At 37.4% G+C, this 20,070-nt stretch overlaps 1 protein-coding gene across 1 annotated transcript in view; it reads left to right on the forward strand.

Moving 5' to 3' along the window:
- Positions 1 to 20,070, forward strand: part of LOC134814197 (cation-dependent mannose-6-phosphate receptor-like) — a 47,792-nt gene that overhangs the window by 6,345 nt on the left and 21,377 nt on the right. The window lies entirely within an intron of this gene.

The raw sequence follows: 20,070 nt of genomic DNA on the forward strand, positions 1-20,070 counted from the left end.
TTTAATTTAACCATTAACATCGCTCCATAAATCTACCAAAATTATATCAAAACTTGATGAGCTACTTTAATTATGCCTTGGCATTTTTATTCACGCAACTGCCACCAGAGCTTGACTCACGACCCCAGGGTCCCATTGTCATTTCCAATTTCATTTAGTGGTATCAGGGTGAAAGTATTAACGGGTGATACTCGTAAAATATCTGTTCCATATATTGGAACAGGACCGTCGACGAGTCCAACTCGGCGCGCGTCCTGGTAGGTTGTAAACCTACAATGAAAGTATCGGGATGAAAGTCACGATACAGCCGCGCACTCGTGCGCGGCGGGCCTACAATGTACAACGTGAGGCAACAACAGAGCTACATCAATTAACTTACCTGGGGACCTCAGGCTATTTAGTGTATGTACTAAGAGCGCCAACTTGTGGGTGAACATTTTATGTCTCAAAACCCAACATATTATACATCATTGGAAAGGTCTCATTGAGTAGAGTCGTTTGGTACCAAGTTTTGGTACCAAGTTTTGGGGAAATGGCTGCTCCTAGCGAAAGTTATAGCCCGTCAAAGTCCCAAAATTGTCACTTCAGAAAATTGGGCGGGACATCGTGTTCTTAAACTTTTTGACGAATTTTTTTAACATAATATTGTTAATCACATTTTTTTACACAAGATTTGCTGTATGCCGTAATTTTTAATCCATTATTACAGTCACAATCAATTTATTTTGTCATCAGAGTTTGAATTACGTAAAGAGACAATCTGTATTCCGCATGGTTCCCGGCGCGCTAGTTTGTCTACAAATTATTAATTCGCGCGTTACAATATCAGATTTACCCAGCAACGCACATGTTCGCACGGTAGTCAGTGTAATAAGCGCCTCCCTAGCATCAGCTGTAGGAGTAACAGCAGTACAGATGTCAAACTGAAGGTTAAGTTACATGTCTAATGGAAGAGGGCATTTCTCTGTTATTTTTGTGCTTTCAAAACAAAAATAAACGGAGCATTTGATCGAAATTTATTTCAATCAAAATATAGATTAACAGTCATTTAGTCAAGCTAAAAAATCAGCTCTAAATCGAATCGAGAGATCCTTATACAGTTTAAAATTTAAAATTTAAAATGTCTATTTTACTAGCAGTCAATATAATATTTGTTTCATACAACAAGACTTGCTGAATAGCAAGGTTGCGGCTGCTTTTAAAATCATTCCATAGATTTAAGCATTTATTCAACGGTAAAAAATGTACAGTCTTTAAGTCCTCCTTATTTGTACGACTCAAAACTGGTTAGCATTTATGTAACATTTCTTTCTCATAAACAAGTTTATCACATCATCAGATAAAAAACATTTGAAATAAATTTATAACAAAAATACAGCAGATTTCCTTCTCAGTTAGATAATTATTAATATTCTAGTAACTTATAATATTTAAATGGGTAGGCATTTTTTGTCCTGTGAAATGCGACCTCAAAGGACGTATTTAAGATTTTGAATCCGTTCAGTGCATTAAATAACGGTAGTTCGAGTGGTATCCGCTTCAACTACATAAATTACCTCGGTTTGAGCAAGCTTTTAAAATGTTCAGGAAGAAGGACATTTATTCCCTATATATTTACCAGTACAGTGCAGTTATCCTGGATTATCATAACTGGGAACATGACGTACAATTATTATCCGTCATGTAATGGACCAAATCTAAAAAGCCAATAACGAAGTTTAAGATGTACAATGTACATAAGATGTATATTGTATAATCATGCAAGATGTATGATCCGTTAAAATGGAGTTGGTACTCCCCAAATTGGCGCCATGTCGTCTGCTGTTTTATATACTGTCGTGTGCTCCCGGAAACTCACTCTTATAATATGTCATATGACTGTGCCTTAAATAAACAAAAGTTCGGCAAGTACAGAATATAGCGAGACCGCTTAATACATATAATATAACGGCCCTGTGCCGATAAGTGCAGATAACTGATATATAGTGCAAGAGATTGCAATAAGATAAATTCGGACTTCCGACAGATTTATTGAGTGTGGAAAAGTTACATCCAAATGCGAATAAAACGTCCTAGATAATGATTTTGGAGATATTAATATGTATGGTTAATGGTTATCGTTTAGGGCGATGAGGCAAAAAAATTCTTATGAATAATTTCAGCATATTCTAAACTGTCTGTGCTGACTGCACTTTTTGTTGGAGAGCTATCTAAAAGCTCTTGCAGTTCTTTTATCGTTTCCTCCTCGTCAATAAGATCAATAATATCTCGTTTGGGTTTCGAGTACGGTGTGGTACTTTCTTCTCCAGTTCTTACAAGTATTGGAGTTGACCTTGTGCTTCTTAATCTTCGTACCCTAATTGAATTGAAATATTCATCGTTAGTTTATGAGACTTAAGCCAATTCTTTCCAGGAACGAATGCTTGTTATCATACAGAGCTAAGGGGCCAATGGGTATTTTTTTTTGTGAAACTTGATTTTAAGATAGCAGTTGACCAACAAACTAAGACTAGTGACCGAACTTTTGAGGGGGTCTCCGACCCCAACCGCCAAACGGTGCCCGCGGGGCAGCCACGCCCATATTTGGTCCGATTTAGCCAAATACCCTTCACATGCCCAAAACCCAGATTTTAGGTGCTTTACTTGTAACTAGTGGTCTTCTGAACTCGTATATGAAATTTCATCAAGATTGGACAAAAAATGACTGAGTTATGAGCCAAAAACCATATGCCCATATTTGGGCATACGCACCAATTTTGGTAGATTTCGTCTCATAAATTGGTCAAATATCAATATTTTTGAATTAAACTTACTTTATATGAAAGGTAAGCCTAAACTAAATATTCTCTGTAAGTTATAGCTTTATGTCTGTTTAAATGTGGATACTAAGGCGAAAAGACCACAAAAAATGAACTAAATTGCCCGTATCTTGGTTCGCGATATTCGCGTAATTGATCTCATTAAAATTGTAACAACTCAATCAGTTTTCAAAATTTTTCCATGAAATTTTCGGAATCGACTCGAAATCGCATTTCCACCTTATTTTGAGAACTGATTTTTGATCAAAAAAATTTGGCGACCAAATTACAAAATTTTCCCATGTTCAGGGTATTTGGCTAAATTGGGCCTAATTTGGACCAAATATGGGCGTGGCTGCCCCGCGGGTACCGTTTGGGGGTTGGGGTCGGGGACCCCCTCAAAAGTTCGGACACTTGTCGGCTTGTCCTGGTTTGTTGCTATCTCGAGATCAAGTTTCACAACAAAATATCCATTGCCCCCCTTTAGGGAGCATACACCAAAACAGTGGTTTGTGCCGTCCAGATCAAATGACCTCATAGGCAGTTCAGTGACCTTCTAGCGCACCGTTTAAAGCGAGATTAGGAAGGCAACAAATTTACATTTTTTCAAAGGATGGCGTCCACTTTAGTTCACTGTTTTTAGAACTTACTAACCATTATTAGACAGTATATTTCCAAAATAATTAGCTTTTAGGTAAATGTAACAAATCACTATTATCTGATATTGAATAACCTTTTCATCTTGAGCTTTGTCAACTCAATCCTACCCTGACATCTGGTCACCGAATCAGTACAATCCTGAAAATATTTCACATGAGATTTGCCTTCGTTTCACGTTTGGTGAGAAGGAAAGTTATGCATTTTAAATTGTTATTGCATTAATTAAAACCCCCTGTGGTCCTTCTAATAGGACATTAATATTTTATTAAAAGAACAACCAGCATCAAACAACATAATCTGGTATAAAATATGCTTCGCACAATACTGACCTTACATGTCAGCAAATGTTCCATGTTCTTTAGAGTAGTAGCCATTTTTCTATTCTGAGACAAACACATTTAGCTGCTATTAATATTATAACGCAGTATGCAGATAAGCAAACAAATATTTAGTATGATTTTTGTGTATGTAAAAATTATCCTTAAAATACTTTTGGGGTGACATTTAGTAGTTCAATGATAGAGAAAATAAAACAGAAATGTATTGTGACAAACATCGAGCCATAATTTATTTCTCTTAAGCAGAGATGCTTCGGTTTTCAAAAGAAACGATTCTTAATCGCAATAATTCATCTATCGAAAATGTTTTAATAGCTCTTGCATGCCACTCGAACACGTTGTAAAATAAGACAAACTGTTAACTTAAATTATAAGAATTTAATAACAAAAGGCTGCCGTTGAGCGTTTTTAAACGTCATCTCTGCTAATAAACAATTAGAAAATTTCTAATTTTTCTCAAAAGTCAAAGCTCTTTAACAAATTTAAATGCAAGGTACTCATGGATTTTAAATTGTTGATTTAATTTAATTATAGCGTGATATTGGACTCGTCTTGCTTGTCCATTGTCAAAATGTGCGTAAAAAAAGTTTAATTGGTCAGGAAAATATGTTATACAATAAACATGGTATAACCAAACAACGTCAATTAATTACAAAACAATATTATTTCCACAATCCTTGGCCCCCACACAAGAGATTGTGACACGAACCAATTTGAAACATTCACAAATAAATAATATTGGACTCGTCTTGCTTGTCCATTGTCAAAACGTGCGTAAAAAAGTTTATTTGGTCAGGAAAATATGTTATACAATAAACATGGTATAACTAATCAACGTCAATTAATTACAAAACAATATTATTTCCACAATCCTTGGCCCCCACACAAGAGATTGTGAAACGAACCAATTTTAAACATTCATAAATAAATAATATTGGACTCGTATTGCTTGTCCATTGTCAGAACGTGCGTAAAAAAGTTTAATTGGTCAAGAAAATATGTTATACAATAAATATGGTATAACCAAACAACGTCAATTAATTACAAAACAATATTATTTCCACAATCCTTGGCCCCCACACAAGAGATTGTGACACGAACCAATTTGAAACATTCACAAATAAATAATGTTGGACTCGTCTTGCTTGTCCATTGTCAAAACGTGCGTAAAAAAGTTTATTTGGTCAGGAAAATATGTTATACAATAAACATGGTATAACCAATCAACGTCAATTAATTACAAAACAATATTATTTCCACAATCCTTGGCCCCCACACAAGAGATTGTGAAACGAACCAATTTTAAACATTCATAAATAAATAATATTGGACTCGTCTTGCTTGTCCATTGTCAGAACGTGCGTAAAAAAGTTTAATTGGTCAAGAAAATATGTTATACAATAAACATGGTATAACCAAACAACGTCAATTAATTACAAAAAAATATTATTTCCACAATCCTTGGCCCCCACACAAGAGATTGTGAAACGAACCATATTGAAACATTCATAAATAATAAATATACCCATTACTTTGTTGGGATCCATTAAACTTTTGCACACATCACAAAACTCTACTTCCTGTAAAGGCGAATCAGACATCCTTCATCCAGCCTAGCATTGTATTTTAGTAACCGACTACAGATCTACGTCAGTAATACATTTTCACTCAGTATTCAGTAATCCTTGATAAAATCCTAGATGAAATCCTAACTAAAATTCTAAATACAATTCCTAAGTAAATTCCTAAACAATATAAAATCCTATTTAAAAACGTCGTACTAATGATTATCAAAATTACAATCAAGTAATGATATACATATGATCATTTCGAAGATATAACCATGATGAACAACTTAAACCATATCAACAATCCCCAAAACAACCGCATTTCTTCCAACACTTCATGTTCAACTTTTTGCAAGAACAGTTTTTACAAAGTGAAGGTTGCGATGTTCCGCTTCGACCACAAGAACAACGGCTTCTTAGTTTAAGAAAAGGGTCTCTCGTTTTATTAGATAAATCGTACACGCGGCTTGTCCACAAGGGAACACAGGCACCGTTCGAGTTCACCCAACCCCACTGATAAGGATCCACATGGGGAGGATCAGGGATATGAGCTCGGCCCCAAACATTCGTTGCAACATACAGAGCACGGCGCATGTGCAGGTAGAGTGCAGCCTTAGATGGTGGCAGTTGGCGCAGAGTCTTGATTGTCTTGAATTTAAAGGTATCTACTCTACCAACCGAGCAACCCAAACTCGGATTCCTCACTTTGTAGGTTGTTAACACAAATTGCATAACTTCTTCAAATTTGTCTATTAGCTTCAGAGGATCCGCCATTAACTCACTAAAAACTCGAGGAATGATATTATCTTTTAAATAGATGTTGAGCCATGACAGCTGTCCAACGTCATAAAATGACTCCACATAGTCACACCCTGACATTGAAAATAGCAGGGGTAATCCTCGTAGCTGATGTGGAGTAAACGACTTGGATGCCAAGTTAATGTTAATGAAGAGGATGCCAGTAGCAGATTTCCCAGACATCAATATGATGTTAAAATTGTCGGTTTTGGCCACTTCACAGAAGTGATTATAATACTGAATCAATATGATTAAAACGTCAGTGTCATTACTCCTAACAACAACTCTCTTCAGTCCTTCCCGAATCGCACTAACAATATGAAGTACGATTCGGGAATCCGCCTCAAGGTGACTACAATCTTCCATTTCTGAGATATGATTTGAAGTAACCTTTCGGCGGTTCGTGAAAACATACTTTCTGTTTAATGATAATGATTTCTCATAGAGAAAAGAAATTAACAAGTCATAAAACTTCTCTTTGCTTTTAATGTTTTTCATAAAATCTTTCACGAAGTCCTTGGGGAACGGTGATTGTAATGAAAAATTAATATCACTTCCAGAACCCCGCGAACCCCGTGTTTTTTCTTTGAGCAAATGTTTGTCAGTATAATTATCGCACACAATGTCGATACGACAATTGTTGCGTCCAATGTTTGATATATATTTCCAGATAGCTTCACAGAAGCTGTAAAAGTTCACATATTTTCCGGCAGCTCCAAGAAGAATCACCACGAAACTGATGTCAACAATAAGTGCACCATCAACTGCAAAAGCTGCTTCCTTAGTAGATGATGACGTTTTGTGAATCCTTTTCAGTACGGCGCTCTTCGAAGAATTGAAACTTTCTCCGTGTTTAGTAAAGGCACCAGGAACATTAAATGGCTCATCCTCAAACGCCTCGACAGCTTCATCAAACCTATCAGAAACAACATCTTTAATTTCCTGAATGAATGCTAATTCCTGATAAGAAGTTAGTCCTACTACTATAGGCGGGAGCTTTTCCTTATCTCCAGGGAGGAGCATTGAGTGTTTTTTAACGGGATCAGTGAAGTCTGTAGTGCACTTCACTAATCTTTCTTCCTTGAATATCAAGTATAATTCTTTTCCTTTGGATACCAAAGATCTGAGATTTTCCGTCATGGTCTTACAAGAGTTCATGGATTCTCCATTATGGAGGAAGACAATTAAGATATGATCAGCACTGAACGGGTTTGTGGAACGTATGATGCTTTCATAAGCTGATTTTACGTTTCTCAAAAATGCTGTTTGGACGGACGTATGGTCATCATGACGATGCTCATAGTCGTCCTCACGTGAAATACCCATAATGTCCTCAAACTCTCCCACGACTCTTATCAGCTCTGGACACGCTAGATTCCAGATGGAGCCGATGTCACTACCTAATGCTGCCTTGTAGGATTTGATAAGTTTGTTTGTTTGTTCGTGAGCTTGATCGCAAGCTATAGAAGAGAAGGGTCTTCCTGTCACCGATACGGCGAAATGTCCTTTAAGGAACACTGAATACAGAGATGGGTTTGTTGACTGTAGCTGCTGAAGATCATCTACATGCACAGCCAACCATCGTTCATAGTTTATTCTATCCAGCATGAAAGCGTAGGGTAGAATACTTTCTAGCACTGAACAATACAAGGCGAAATCGCGTTCTCTCGATGCTCTCTCGAGAAGAAGGTATAATATCCCCAAGTCCAAGATCATATTCCAATAGTGGAACATGTCTGAATTTATGAGGCTAGATTTTTCCCACTCATCCCAGTCTCTTCCATGATTGCATTCATGTGCAGCAATCTTAGCCTTGTAAAGCGAGACAGTTACAACCTGATGATAGAATTTTTGAAATAAAACACTCTAATGTAAAAATAACGAATCAATTTTTTTGATATAAACACACTTTCTCTGGAAATGCTTAAAAACACGATTAGGGTGCTCATGCTTAAGATATACATATTGTACATATTGTACATATTGTACATATTAACAATATGTTAGAGATACATGTACAGACTACAGATCTTTCCTAGGTCTACGGATCTTTGAGAAGATGACCTTTGTCTAAGATGAGGCTGCAAATTTTGAAATGGAATTAACAAAGTTTTATTTATGTCATGCACTTCAAGCTTTAGTTTGAATCAGATATCATGCACCGTTGATGCAAAATTAAATCAAGCATATCGCCAAATATAATTACCCCTCATTCAATAATTTGTTATTACCTGGAGAATATACTTTGATCGGGATACATTGTTCGACACTGAGATCAAAGCAGTTCCAGCTCCAGTCTGGGTCATGTTAGCATTGTTCAAGCACTCAACAAGGCCACTCCCCTCGACAAGACGAGCGTACATTGTCAGGACCATCTGAATATATAGTAAGGTCCAAAGAGAAAAGATATGCAGCGTTAAATAACAATTTTTGACTAATGATATTATCGATATTGATCGTGCAGTGTTGTGATGGGCAGTGTTCAGTGGAAAAAATGCTGTTGAATATAAAAACAAAGACATGAAACCAAAATAGGCAAACAAGGTAAACTCTCTTATCTTACCTTCTCGATATGAAAGCCGCCCATCAATGGAAAGTAAGTAGATTTCCCGTATTGCTGCGGGTAAAACCACTGGATCTCTTTACATCGGGCATACAGTGGCTCATCAGATACGTCAACTGTCACTTGTCCCGGATTTAAGAAGGCCGTTGTTTTCCTGTAAGGTTTCCTGGTTAAGTTGGGTTAATATAATGTTTGTTTCTTGAAACGAAACTTTATTTCATGAACTTAATTTCACTGTACCACTTATACTTAAAAGATATACCAAAGTGCATATATTATATATATACTGCACAAATAATAATACAATACACAGTTACTCGGTTAGACAGACATTTTCTGTCAAAAAGAACATACTTGGCAATATCGATCGTGTGTCTCATCATAGTGTGAGAAGTCGGAGATTCTTTTTGTAGGGGGTATGTCCCAACGATGGTTTTAGTAGGAGCGCTTGATGTTTGAGAGTGAAACACTCCCCAAGTGATAACGTTAGAATCTGCAGATGCTGCACACACAGAGTTCAACCAAGCTATCTCCTTTACTCGAGCTTCCTGGATCTGATTGGGAGCAACAGTTAATCGTTTAAAGTAACAAAGAAAAATGAAAATTTGGAGATGCGTGAGAAGACGTATCCAGCGGATCGGGGGTAAAAACCATCACCAATTCCACTAAACGTTTATCCTTCAGTATAAAGTGTCCGTCTTCCGAGAAGATTAAAGTAAGGTAAAATGATCAGAGGCAACATATAAATGAGACGGCTACAGAATCGCATTTTACTTTTAGCGGTTTCCCACTGTAAGCCGTTTCTAGCAGTATCAGTCGTTTCTCACATTTTTTGGCACAGCTTCAGTGCTTCACACTTAAGGCACATTTTTCAAAATTGAAGTTATAAAAACCAAGTTCAATCTATCGTTATATTCTGGGTAAATTTCAAAATAAGGAGAATCAGTTACAAATTATGTCCAATTAACTGTCTTTAAACCAATTGATTTCCAATTATGGATCGTTTTCAAACGTCTTGCACCGCCACCGTCTGATCCTTACAGTATAAAAAGGTAAACGTTTTCACTAAACAGGGGATATTTCACCATCATAAGACATTCACAAGCAAACTATTGAGGACTGTATATCTATTTGATTTTTATTCAAATTAACTAAAGCTCTTAAACTTCAAGCTGACATATTTTTTAGAAAGAATTATTAAAATTACCTCCTGCAATAATTTGTGGGTAGCTTTCCAACACACAGAAATATCTGCTTAAAATTCGTTGCAGGTTCGCATTCGCCGCATATTCCAAATATTTGCCGCTCTCAAGCCGCACTATGTGTCAAATTTTTCACGCATTAAGAAATTTTAGGCAAATTTTCGGAACATTTTTCCACTCTCGTATGTTGCCCCTCACAATAATCCACAAGATATGTCCACAAGATACTATATTAATTTAATATATTTTAATGTATACTTTAATGTACGTCTTGATAAATGTTTCTATGTTACCAATACCTTTGCTTCTGTGTTCAATTCTCGACACTCTCCACGTTGAACGGAATCAAGTTTATATGTTTTCGGAATAAACGTTTCTTTACAGGGATCATAGGAAAAGTAATCAGGTAGAGGTGTTGTTACCTCTTTTACTTCCACATATTCCGCTGTTTCCATGGTGGTACCACAATTATCTAAAAACAGTGTCAATAAAAACATCTTATTATTTAGTTTTAAACATAATAGCAATACGGTTACGCAATACGCATGAGGCTACTAATTCATCGGGTCAAAAGCGGCTGACGGTATCATCATTTCGGGAGAATATTGTTGGCTCTTCGTACCGAGTTGTTTTAAACTTCTTATAAAAGCCAACTTTTATCAGGTATCATGTAAGAATTTTGGCGTTAATACCTGCATATACTTCTTACCTTGCGTTGGGAACTGGAAAACAGACATTGATGTTCCGTGGAAATGCTCAGAAGCAATCCTGCTGGTGACGTTGCTGTCCAAGTTGTCTTTTCCGTGAATATGGAACAGTCCCATCCGACAGTTTAATGGAGAGACCACCTTATTATTAGAGTAAGTCTTGGCTGAGAGTTCTGCCAAGGATATGACCATCTTCCTATCTCTCCTAAAATGACATACCTGAAAATGAAAATAATACTTACAGTTGGTTAATAATTTTAATTAAATAAAATATATCGATATACGCTATGCAGCTTCTTATTAAAGTAAAAATTTACAAAGTTAATTATTTGTGGTCAATCCAACTACATACGCGGTATCGTTTAAAGATGCGGTCATTGAAACGAAACAGCAAATTAAAATGTAGACTTCCTAACCTGTCCAGTAGCAGTCAGAGGATCCATGACGGAAGCTCGCTGAGTGTCTCCGTATAACTTCAAACTCATATAATGAGTTGTACTGGTCTCGTGCTCAGCAGCCCTCCTTCTATACAATGGATCCTGGATGGAAAGTAAATGAGAAACTATTGAATCGTTCATTAAATTGCTGGTCAGAACAAACGGATGTATTTTAGGTGATACTGTTTATGGAAAGTTTTGCGGTCGTGTTGCAAATAAGATTTGAACATCATTTGTTATGTTTCATATCATCTACTCCTTACAGGAGTGATGGAAGCATATTTAACAACGAATTATTCTAATGTAACTTACCATTTTAAGAACATCAGGTTTTTTCCGATGATTGTAATAGATTGAGTTTGATATACTCAAAATATCAAAAGACTCCACGTCAGTTACCCCGTAACACAGGTAGCTGACCGTCTTTCGAAGATCAACTGGAGCAGAAACTTTTTCAATGATGTTCTCGGAAAATGATCCAGCAAATCTACCGCCTGATGTGCAGTTAACAATCGAGTTCCGCACAAGTTTGAGATCGCTATGAATAGAGTTACTGCCCTGCTCCTTCTCAAAGGCTTGCTTCATGATACCATGAAGGTTTTGTTTTGCACAGATCATGACATAACGCCACGCCCCATCATGTTCAATTACAATTTCTGCTCCAATATGCGTCTTCACGGAAGACAAAAATGATATTTCATTGTGAGCAAATTCTTGGTCCTTGTATCTATCTGATATAGTTGATGATACAAGTTCATTAAACAAACTAAAAAGCTGAGTGCGGGAATAAATTCCTCCTTTTTCTATCTTAGCAAGCAATGCTCTCATCAGCCTCACTCGTCGTAAGTGACATGGACGTTTTGGAGTGCTTGGAAGGTCCTCATCTTCGATAAGCCGTTTCCCTGGTGTCCATTGGCTGGCTTCACTTGAGGGGGTATTGGTCAAGTCACTCTCTTCTACTTCATCTTCTGGAGCAACAATTGGATTGCCTGCTGCTGCTAAATCATTGCTGTTTTCTAGGGTATCCTGAAGGGCTTGGTCTTGCTGGATAACTTCTTCCTCGTTTAATTGAGAAGCTGCCGCTATGGGGGCATAAGCGGTAGCTGTCTCTGGTTTCGTCTGGTAACGTTTTCTGCATGCTTGGTGAAAGGATGCTTTGATTTCGTTCAAAAAGTTGGCTATCGACTCGTGGTCGTCACGTAAACCGCTCCATCCTATCTCATAAAGGTCTATGTCACTCCCGTGATTCACGTGATGAGATAGGAGGTTCTTTGCTATGTTAGAATTACCAGCATCATTTCCAACAATAAGCGGTTTACGTCCTGTCGTCTTACAAATTGGACATATCTTTCGAATCCTAATGTCCATCAAAAATGCTGAAAAGTAGGTCTTGAAAGGATCTGAAAATTCACGAAAGAAAAAGTTATGTGGTTATGTTACAACATAATCAACATTGATCAATCAACATTGATTTGCTTATACTCATGTTTGTCAACATGTTAGAAGCTTCACTATCTTATGTTACTATAGGTCATGAAATCAAGAATATGCTCTAAGACGATGGCGCCAAACCTATGTAAAATGACGAAATAATCAAGCAATTTTTTTATCTCGTTAAGATGATTCTAACCATTGTAATGACCAAGATGACCACTTATTTCCCATCAAAAGACCGAAGCTGAGATATCTTGTATTAAGTGTGTCAATCGATGCTCGTGAGAGTGTAAAAATGGGGTCTGAACTAAAAACGCAACAACTCGAAGTCTGAAGACTCTAAAACCATGCTTTACCCCACTTAATGTAATAAGAAAAACAAAATTAAGAAAAACAATAGTTTGGATCATTTAAAATTTAATGCAAAAGACGAGAATTTAGCTCTTATCAGAAGCAGAGATATCTCAAAATAAGTGAGATAAAGGGTGTGGTCATATAACTTTAGTCTTAGGGTCACGAAATCCTCTCCGAACTGCCTGGTTGGCAGTAACGGGTGGTGTGCTTTCTTGTTGAGTACAAAGGTTGGGACTTGCCAACTCAAAGTTCCCATAGGAACCAGGAAGTCAACACTAACAGCTACCAAGCACCAGGAAATTTCTCTTTCAGATATCAGATGCAAGATAGTACACGCACAAATGACGACACGTTAGACACAGATACCTAGCTCTAAGAGCCATTAAATCACCAGTAAATTTTCTTTCGGCATTTAGGTCCAAACGAAGTCACCCACCACAGAGCTACGGATTCCAATTCGCTCATTCTGACTACAAAGACACACGGACAATGAGTAGTATTGGCACTTCTCCCTCAAGTAACCACTTTTCAGGTCTTTTCAGTTAAGACTTCATTGAAGTGTGACCGGACGCTCTACAATCATCTAATAGCAGCAGAGTTCGACTAACAAATTTTTTGTTTAACTGAAGTTCATCTCGGACATCCTGCAGAGATGCTTTATCACAGCCTGTCCCATTACACGGGGAACCCTTAGATCTACAGTACCCTGGTGGACAATATAGCTCACTAAAGCATAACCGGACCAGGGATTAATAACAATGCAATGCTTCAGGGATGCAAATAGAACATCAAAATTTTAACGAATGCATTACTCAAACTTTGGATTCAATTTGTTAGCTCAACGTTACATGGTAAAAATACAGGACAGACAATCCTCCTTCAGGTTCATTGAGAAAATAGTACCCACTATTTGCATTACACATGGAAAGTATCCGCACTAATGATAACATAGGATCCCCATCAATCATTAATTCCTCTCAGATTCCCAGGCTGCATTTAAAGCACTCAACCTCACCAGTTTTAACTCCAGGTTCGTTCTGAACATCTCAGACCAACTCAACTTACTAGGTATTCACATCAAGTAGAACTTGGATCTTCCAGGACATGAAGGAGTAACGGCAAAGAACTGGCGGACGAATTCGCAAGGGATGATCAATCCAACAACATCCCCATAGGACCAGAACCCTTTCTCCCAATTAGGCCACACTCAGTGACAAAGGAAAATCACACTTGAGATGTTCCTCCACAAACATAAATGCAGGAATTTTAATTCCCCTGGAACTCACATCAGATGGCTAACATGGCCGCTGTCAGGAAAGATCACAGCCCACTAGTTTGTTTTCAGAAAGTGGCAAACAACGTAAGATTATGAACACTTTTCAGGAGAAGCAGAAACATCCCAGCACCACCTCAGCAACTCTGCAAGGGCATTCAGATCGTGACACTCAGAATGAGGATAATTGGTAAACCCCTAATATAAGGACTACGGAGGTTCTTAACTGTTCTAACCAATCTTTCCCCTTTAGCAAGATCACCCTGAACTCTACTATGGTGAGTAGAGTGTTACACTTTGTAACTGTGCTTAGCTTATCCTAGTATAGCTTTCAGTTAATCTTTCTAGTAAGATAAGAACTGTTATTGATATTTCTTATTGCATTTATTCTATAATGAATTGCATTACAAAGTATATATGTTTTTAGATAGATACCAACCATCATGATTTCATTGCATACATCAGACTCTGATGTATGCAATGAAATCATGATGGTGAATTGGTTGAATTTACTGTTGTTAATGTTTATTGCTCTGATGTCATCAGAGCAATAAACATTAACAACAGTAAATTCAACCATATCTTCAAATTTGTGGAACAGTCGACAATACTGGATAGGGAAAACCCTGGATTCTTCCTACAAATGTATACATACTATCACTATCCAGAACAAATAATATTTGCGTTATACTTTCAAACCAATTTCACAGTGTGATCATTTAAACTTCATGTTATGGACGTCAGCTAAATAAGATGCAACCGAAAATGCGACATGAGCACGTATATTTGATATGAGAGTAAAAATCGCGAAACAAAAAATTTGGTTAAATCTCCTTATTGCGATTTCTAACTGCGCGGCGTAGCGCGTACTTTGAAATCCAAATAAAAATTATTTTTGATTCAAATATCGGAAAATAAAATTACGGCATACAGCAAATCTTGTGTAAAAAAATGTGATTAACAATATTATGTTAAAAAAATTCGTCAAAAAGTTTAAGAACACGATGTCCCGCCCGATTTTCTGAAGTGACAATTTTGGGACTTTGACGGGCTATAACTTTCGCTAGGAGCAGCCATTTCCCCAAAACTTGGTACCAAACGACTCTACTCAATGAGACCTTTCCAATGATGTATAATATGTTGGGTTTTGAGACATAAAATGTTCACCCACAAGTTGGCGCTCTTAGTACATACACTAATTATGTTCGGCGGAATGACAGGCTGAGCGCGGCCCAGTAGCAATTAACGAGCCATCGCAACCGATCAGCATCAGCAAGCTCACTCAAGCTGGCTTACTAACTACATCAAATGAGCTAGAGGAGGCTGTCAAAAGGAGGCAGATCATGATTGATGACGAAACATTACTTTGCTCGCTACCACGTGACATAATCATGATTAACAGTAACCTAGCCGCGGCGACTCTGACTAATAACCTGGTAACACATAATTTGACTCATTTCCTTAAAAAGAGAGAGCATTGTGTCCGTCATATCCGTTTCACTTGTCTGTTGTCATACCTTCATACGTCAAGGTTACCAGACTACCAGTTACCACACATTTGTCAGCGACTTGTCTCACGTCGTGGTACCCTCATCGCGTCATTTCAGTTAATAATTTGCCCTATACATTTAATAATGCCCTATATAGCACTAGTAGAAGCTGATCTTACGGACATTTTCTATTCGATACTAAAGCTAGGGTATAATAATACACCTTTCATCGTATTTTCGACCGTAGAATCGATTAAAAGTGGTTTTGAAATGATTTTGGTTTTAAAATAGGCCGAAAAGCCATGTTTTAAAACGTTTCAAAAAGTTAATTTTGTTGGCATTGATATCAGCCATGATTGATTGACGATGTCAACCCTTCCAGATCGTTGCTCTGCGAATTAATACTAATAGCTAACAACGCGATCTTACTGGGCGGCGCTCAGCTTGTCATTCGGTCATTCACATAGCCGGTTCCAATTAGAATTAGACCTCTCCATGGCCATGGAAACACAGTATTCCAGTATATTTATTTCTAGTTCCTGGCATCCAATAATTTAATTTCATTCCCCTTGATGGTTCCAATTAGAATTAGACCTCTCCATGGCCATGGAAACACAGTATTCCAGTATATTTATTTCTAGTTCCTGGCATCCAATAATTTAATTTCATTCCCCTTGATGGTTCCAATTAGAATTAGACCTCTCCATGGCCATGGAAACACAGTATTCCAGTATATTTATTTCTAGTTCCTGGCATCCAATAATTTAATTTCATTCCCCTTGATGGTTCCAATTAGAATTAGACCTCTCCATGGAATCACAATATTCCAGTATATTTATTTCTAGTTCCTGGCATCCAATAATTTAATTTCATTCCCCTTGATGGTTCCAATTAGAATTAGACCTCTCCATGGCCATGGAAACACAGTATTCCAGTATATTTATTTCTAGTTCCTGGCATCCAATAATTTAATTTCATTCCCCTTGATGGTTCCAATTAGAATTAGACCTCTCCATGGAATCACAATATTCCAGTATATTTATTTCTAGTTCCTGGCATCCAATAATTTAATTTCATTCCCCTTGATGGTTCCAATTAGAATTAGACCTCTCCATGGCCATGGAAACACAGTATTCCAGTATATTTATTTCTAGTTCCTGGCATCCAATAATTTAATTTCATTCCCCTTGATGGTTCCAATTAGAATTAGACCTCTCCATGGAATCACAATATTCCAGTATATTTATTTCTAGTTCCTGGCATCCAATAATTTAATTTCATTCCCCTTGATGGTTCCAATTAGAATTAGACCTCTCCATGGCCATGGAAACACAGTATTCCAGTATATTTATTTCTAGTTCCTGGCATCCAATAATTTAATTTCATTCCCCTTGATGGTTCCAATTAGAATTAGACCTCTCCATGGCCATGGAAACACAGTATTCCAGTATATTTATTTCTAGTTCCTGGCATCCAATAATTTAATTTCATTCCCCTTGATGGTTCCAATTAGAATTAGACCTCTCCATGGAATCACAATATTCCAGTATATTTATTTCTAGTTCCTGACATCCAATAATTTAATTTCATTCCCCTTGATGGTTCCAATTAGAATTAGACCTCTCCATGGCCATGGAAACACAGTATTCCAGTATATTTATTTCTAGTTCCTGGCATCCAATAATTTAATTTCATTCCCCTTGATGGTTCCAATTAGAATTAGACCTCTCCATGGAAACACAGTATTCCAGTATATTTATTTCTAGTTCCTGGCATCCAATAATTTAATTTCATTCCCCTTGATGGTTCCAATTGATTGGCCGACATCTGTCCGACAGCGACATCTGTCCGACTCAGAAAATAGGTTATTTGGACAATAGTTTATGTCGGATCCTACCGTACGATTTTCTTGAAACTTTCCATAAAGTATAGTGGTCATATGACGAATAATCTGTGTAAGTTTGAGCGAGTTTCTATGTGCCAAATTTAAGATATTACCTTAAACACTAAAAATATATCCAATTCGGTGGTTTTCAGTGGTTCCAAAGCATATATCTGGAGATCCAACGATACGATTTTCTTGAAACTTTCTAGATAGTAAGATAGCTTTAAGACAAATAATTTTTGCAAGTTTGATTAAATTTCTATGTGCCAAATTTGAGATATCACTTCAAACACACGAAAATAGTGTTGTCGGACAGATGTCGCTGTCGGACAGATGTCGTGTTACCAAACTGATTTATTGTTGTTTAATTTTGAATCTATTGAAATTATTATATTAACTGAATTACATTGTATAGACTGCATAGCAAAAGTTTGGAGCTTTGTCTGCTGAAAGTCAGTTTTGAAACAATTGAATGAAAGGAGAGCTACTGACTGATATCATAAGCTACAGTAGGGAACGTAGTGGTAAGTCTTTGTCAAGTTATACAATTAAAATATTGTAACAAGTTAAGTTAGGAAGATTGTTTGTGATTGATATCATCGATTTTCACCTTTTAAGAGTCTAAATTGCAGGAACTCGACAGAATGATGACGTGGTGACCATTATATCTGATATTATAACAAACTTGAAAAGTTACATGCTTTTTACGTAAATGTATGAACCAAAAGTGTTGCTTTTATTGGTGTTTCTTAAAACTTTAACTATCACGATCGAATTATAGACTTTAATTGAAGCTAATGGGACACATCTGACCGCAGATTAAACGTTTAGCCGGTGTAGTAGAGACGAAATCCATACCTCAGAGGTTGCCAGCTAAACCAGTTGTAAGTGGTTCACAATCATTAAAATTGTTATTGTTAAAAGTGCAACGACCTGAGCCTTTGCGCCGTGACATGGACGGTAACACAACTCGTGTCCGACAGCGAGATCTGTCCGAATCAGGGTACCAGAAAAAAACGGCATCTGTCCGAAATCATCATCTGATTTCAACACATTTCCAATTAGAGACATGATCTGAACTCATGAACTGTTACTCGCTAATTTGTATACGTAACATTTCCAATTTGAGATATGATCTACCCAATGCTCCGCGTCCGCCATATAATATATGATCTGCGTTCTTAGCAGTACCCCAAAGGAAAGATCGTCGAGTATTTTCGTCCCATCCAGAGTCCCAGAGCAGCATTGTTTCGTTGTCGGTAGAGAGCATATAGTTTGCAGGAATGGGGAGCGTTTCCAGATTAGAAAGGTTTCCAGATTAGAAGGGTTTCTCGGGTTAGAAAGGTGTCTGTTTGCTGCTTTTCTGCTTCTCTGTACCATTCTGTTGGGGGGTGATAGCTGGCAGCTCTAGATTCGTAACCCAATCCACCAACTGATTCAGATAAGAGTTATTTCGTCGGTTGATCTCCACCAGAAGCTTTTCTTTTCAAGTTCTGTTTGCTGACGTGGACGGTCGTTTCAGCATGGTGGGCAGGGTGAGTGCGGTCAGGAGTAGGAGTGATCAGTTGTTTCTCCACGGTAGAATCGTGCTCTGCAACCCTTTCGGAAATCCGAATATTTCCAGTGGGTGGTATCGTCTCTTTATTTGTCGAAGACGTATCGGAAGCCATTCAGGACAGGGTTCTCCGGGCCGAGCCTTGTTTGCGTCCAGGGATAAACTGAAGATTGGTTGCAATTGTGGATTGCGATAGCTGATCTACATACCGCTGTCTTATATGTACTCATGTCCTGTGATGTGATCGACAGCTTGTAAGTTTACGGCTAGGACGATCTGACGTTCCTGTTCTCAACTAGTCAATCATATATCGAGGATTATATTTCAATGGATCACATCAGCATTAGAACAATGGGAGCAACGTCACGAGATTACCCGTGAGCTTGTGAAATACGAATGTGAACTGAAATTACAATATGATCCGAAATTCGGACAGATGTCGCCAAAAACGACTCCTGTCCGACAGCCACATCTGTCCGAAATCCCTAATTCGGCTGTCGGACAGATGTCGCCCAATCGACATGGACACGGTTGGACACCACCTATACCATTATTTGGTAGATCAACTTAATAGATTTACATGGTTTTGACTTACATCTCAAAACTTATTTAATTTAACTGTTACTATACCTGCCGGCAGGTATAGTAACAGTTAAATTAAATAAGTTTTGAGATGTAAGTCAAACAGTATTTCCTAGGAACAATATTTCATCACAAATGAACAAATTGCTCCAAGATACATACAGTTCGAGCTCATATGATTTTCTTCCTGTAAGTATATCTTGTCAAATGTCAAAGAATCGATGTAACATAGTATGTTGTTACACGCTTCATAACTTATCGCAGCAATGTGTACTATCCTACATTCGTTTTCATTTGGTATATACATTCATTGAAATAACTATTGTTTTTCAGCCAAAGAGTAGTCGAAGATTGAGAGCATTCCTGCTATCAAGAAACCTGTTATCAAGAAGCCTGATATCAAAAAACCTGATATCAAGACATGCA

This window comes from Bolinopsis microptera, chromosome 4, assembly GCF_026151205.1.
Source record: "Bolinopsis microptera isolate Bmic1 chromosome 4, MBARI_Bmic_1.0, whole genome shotgun sequence".
NCBI classification, from domain to species: Eukaryota; Metazoa; Ctenophora; class Tentaculata; order Lobata; family Bolinopsidae; genus Bolinopsis; species Bolinopsis microptera.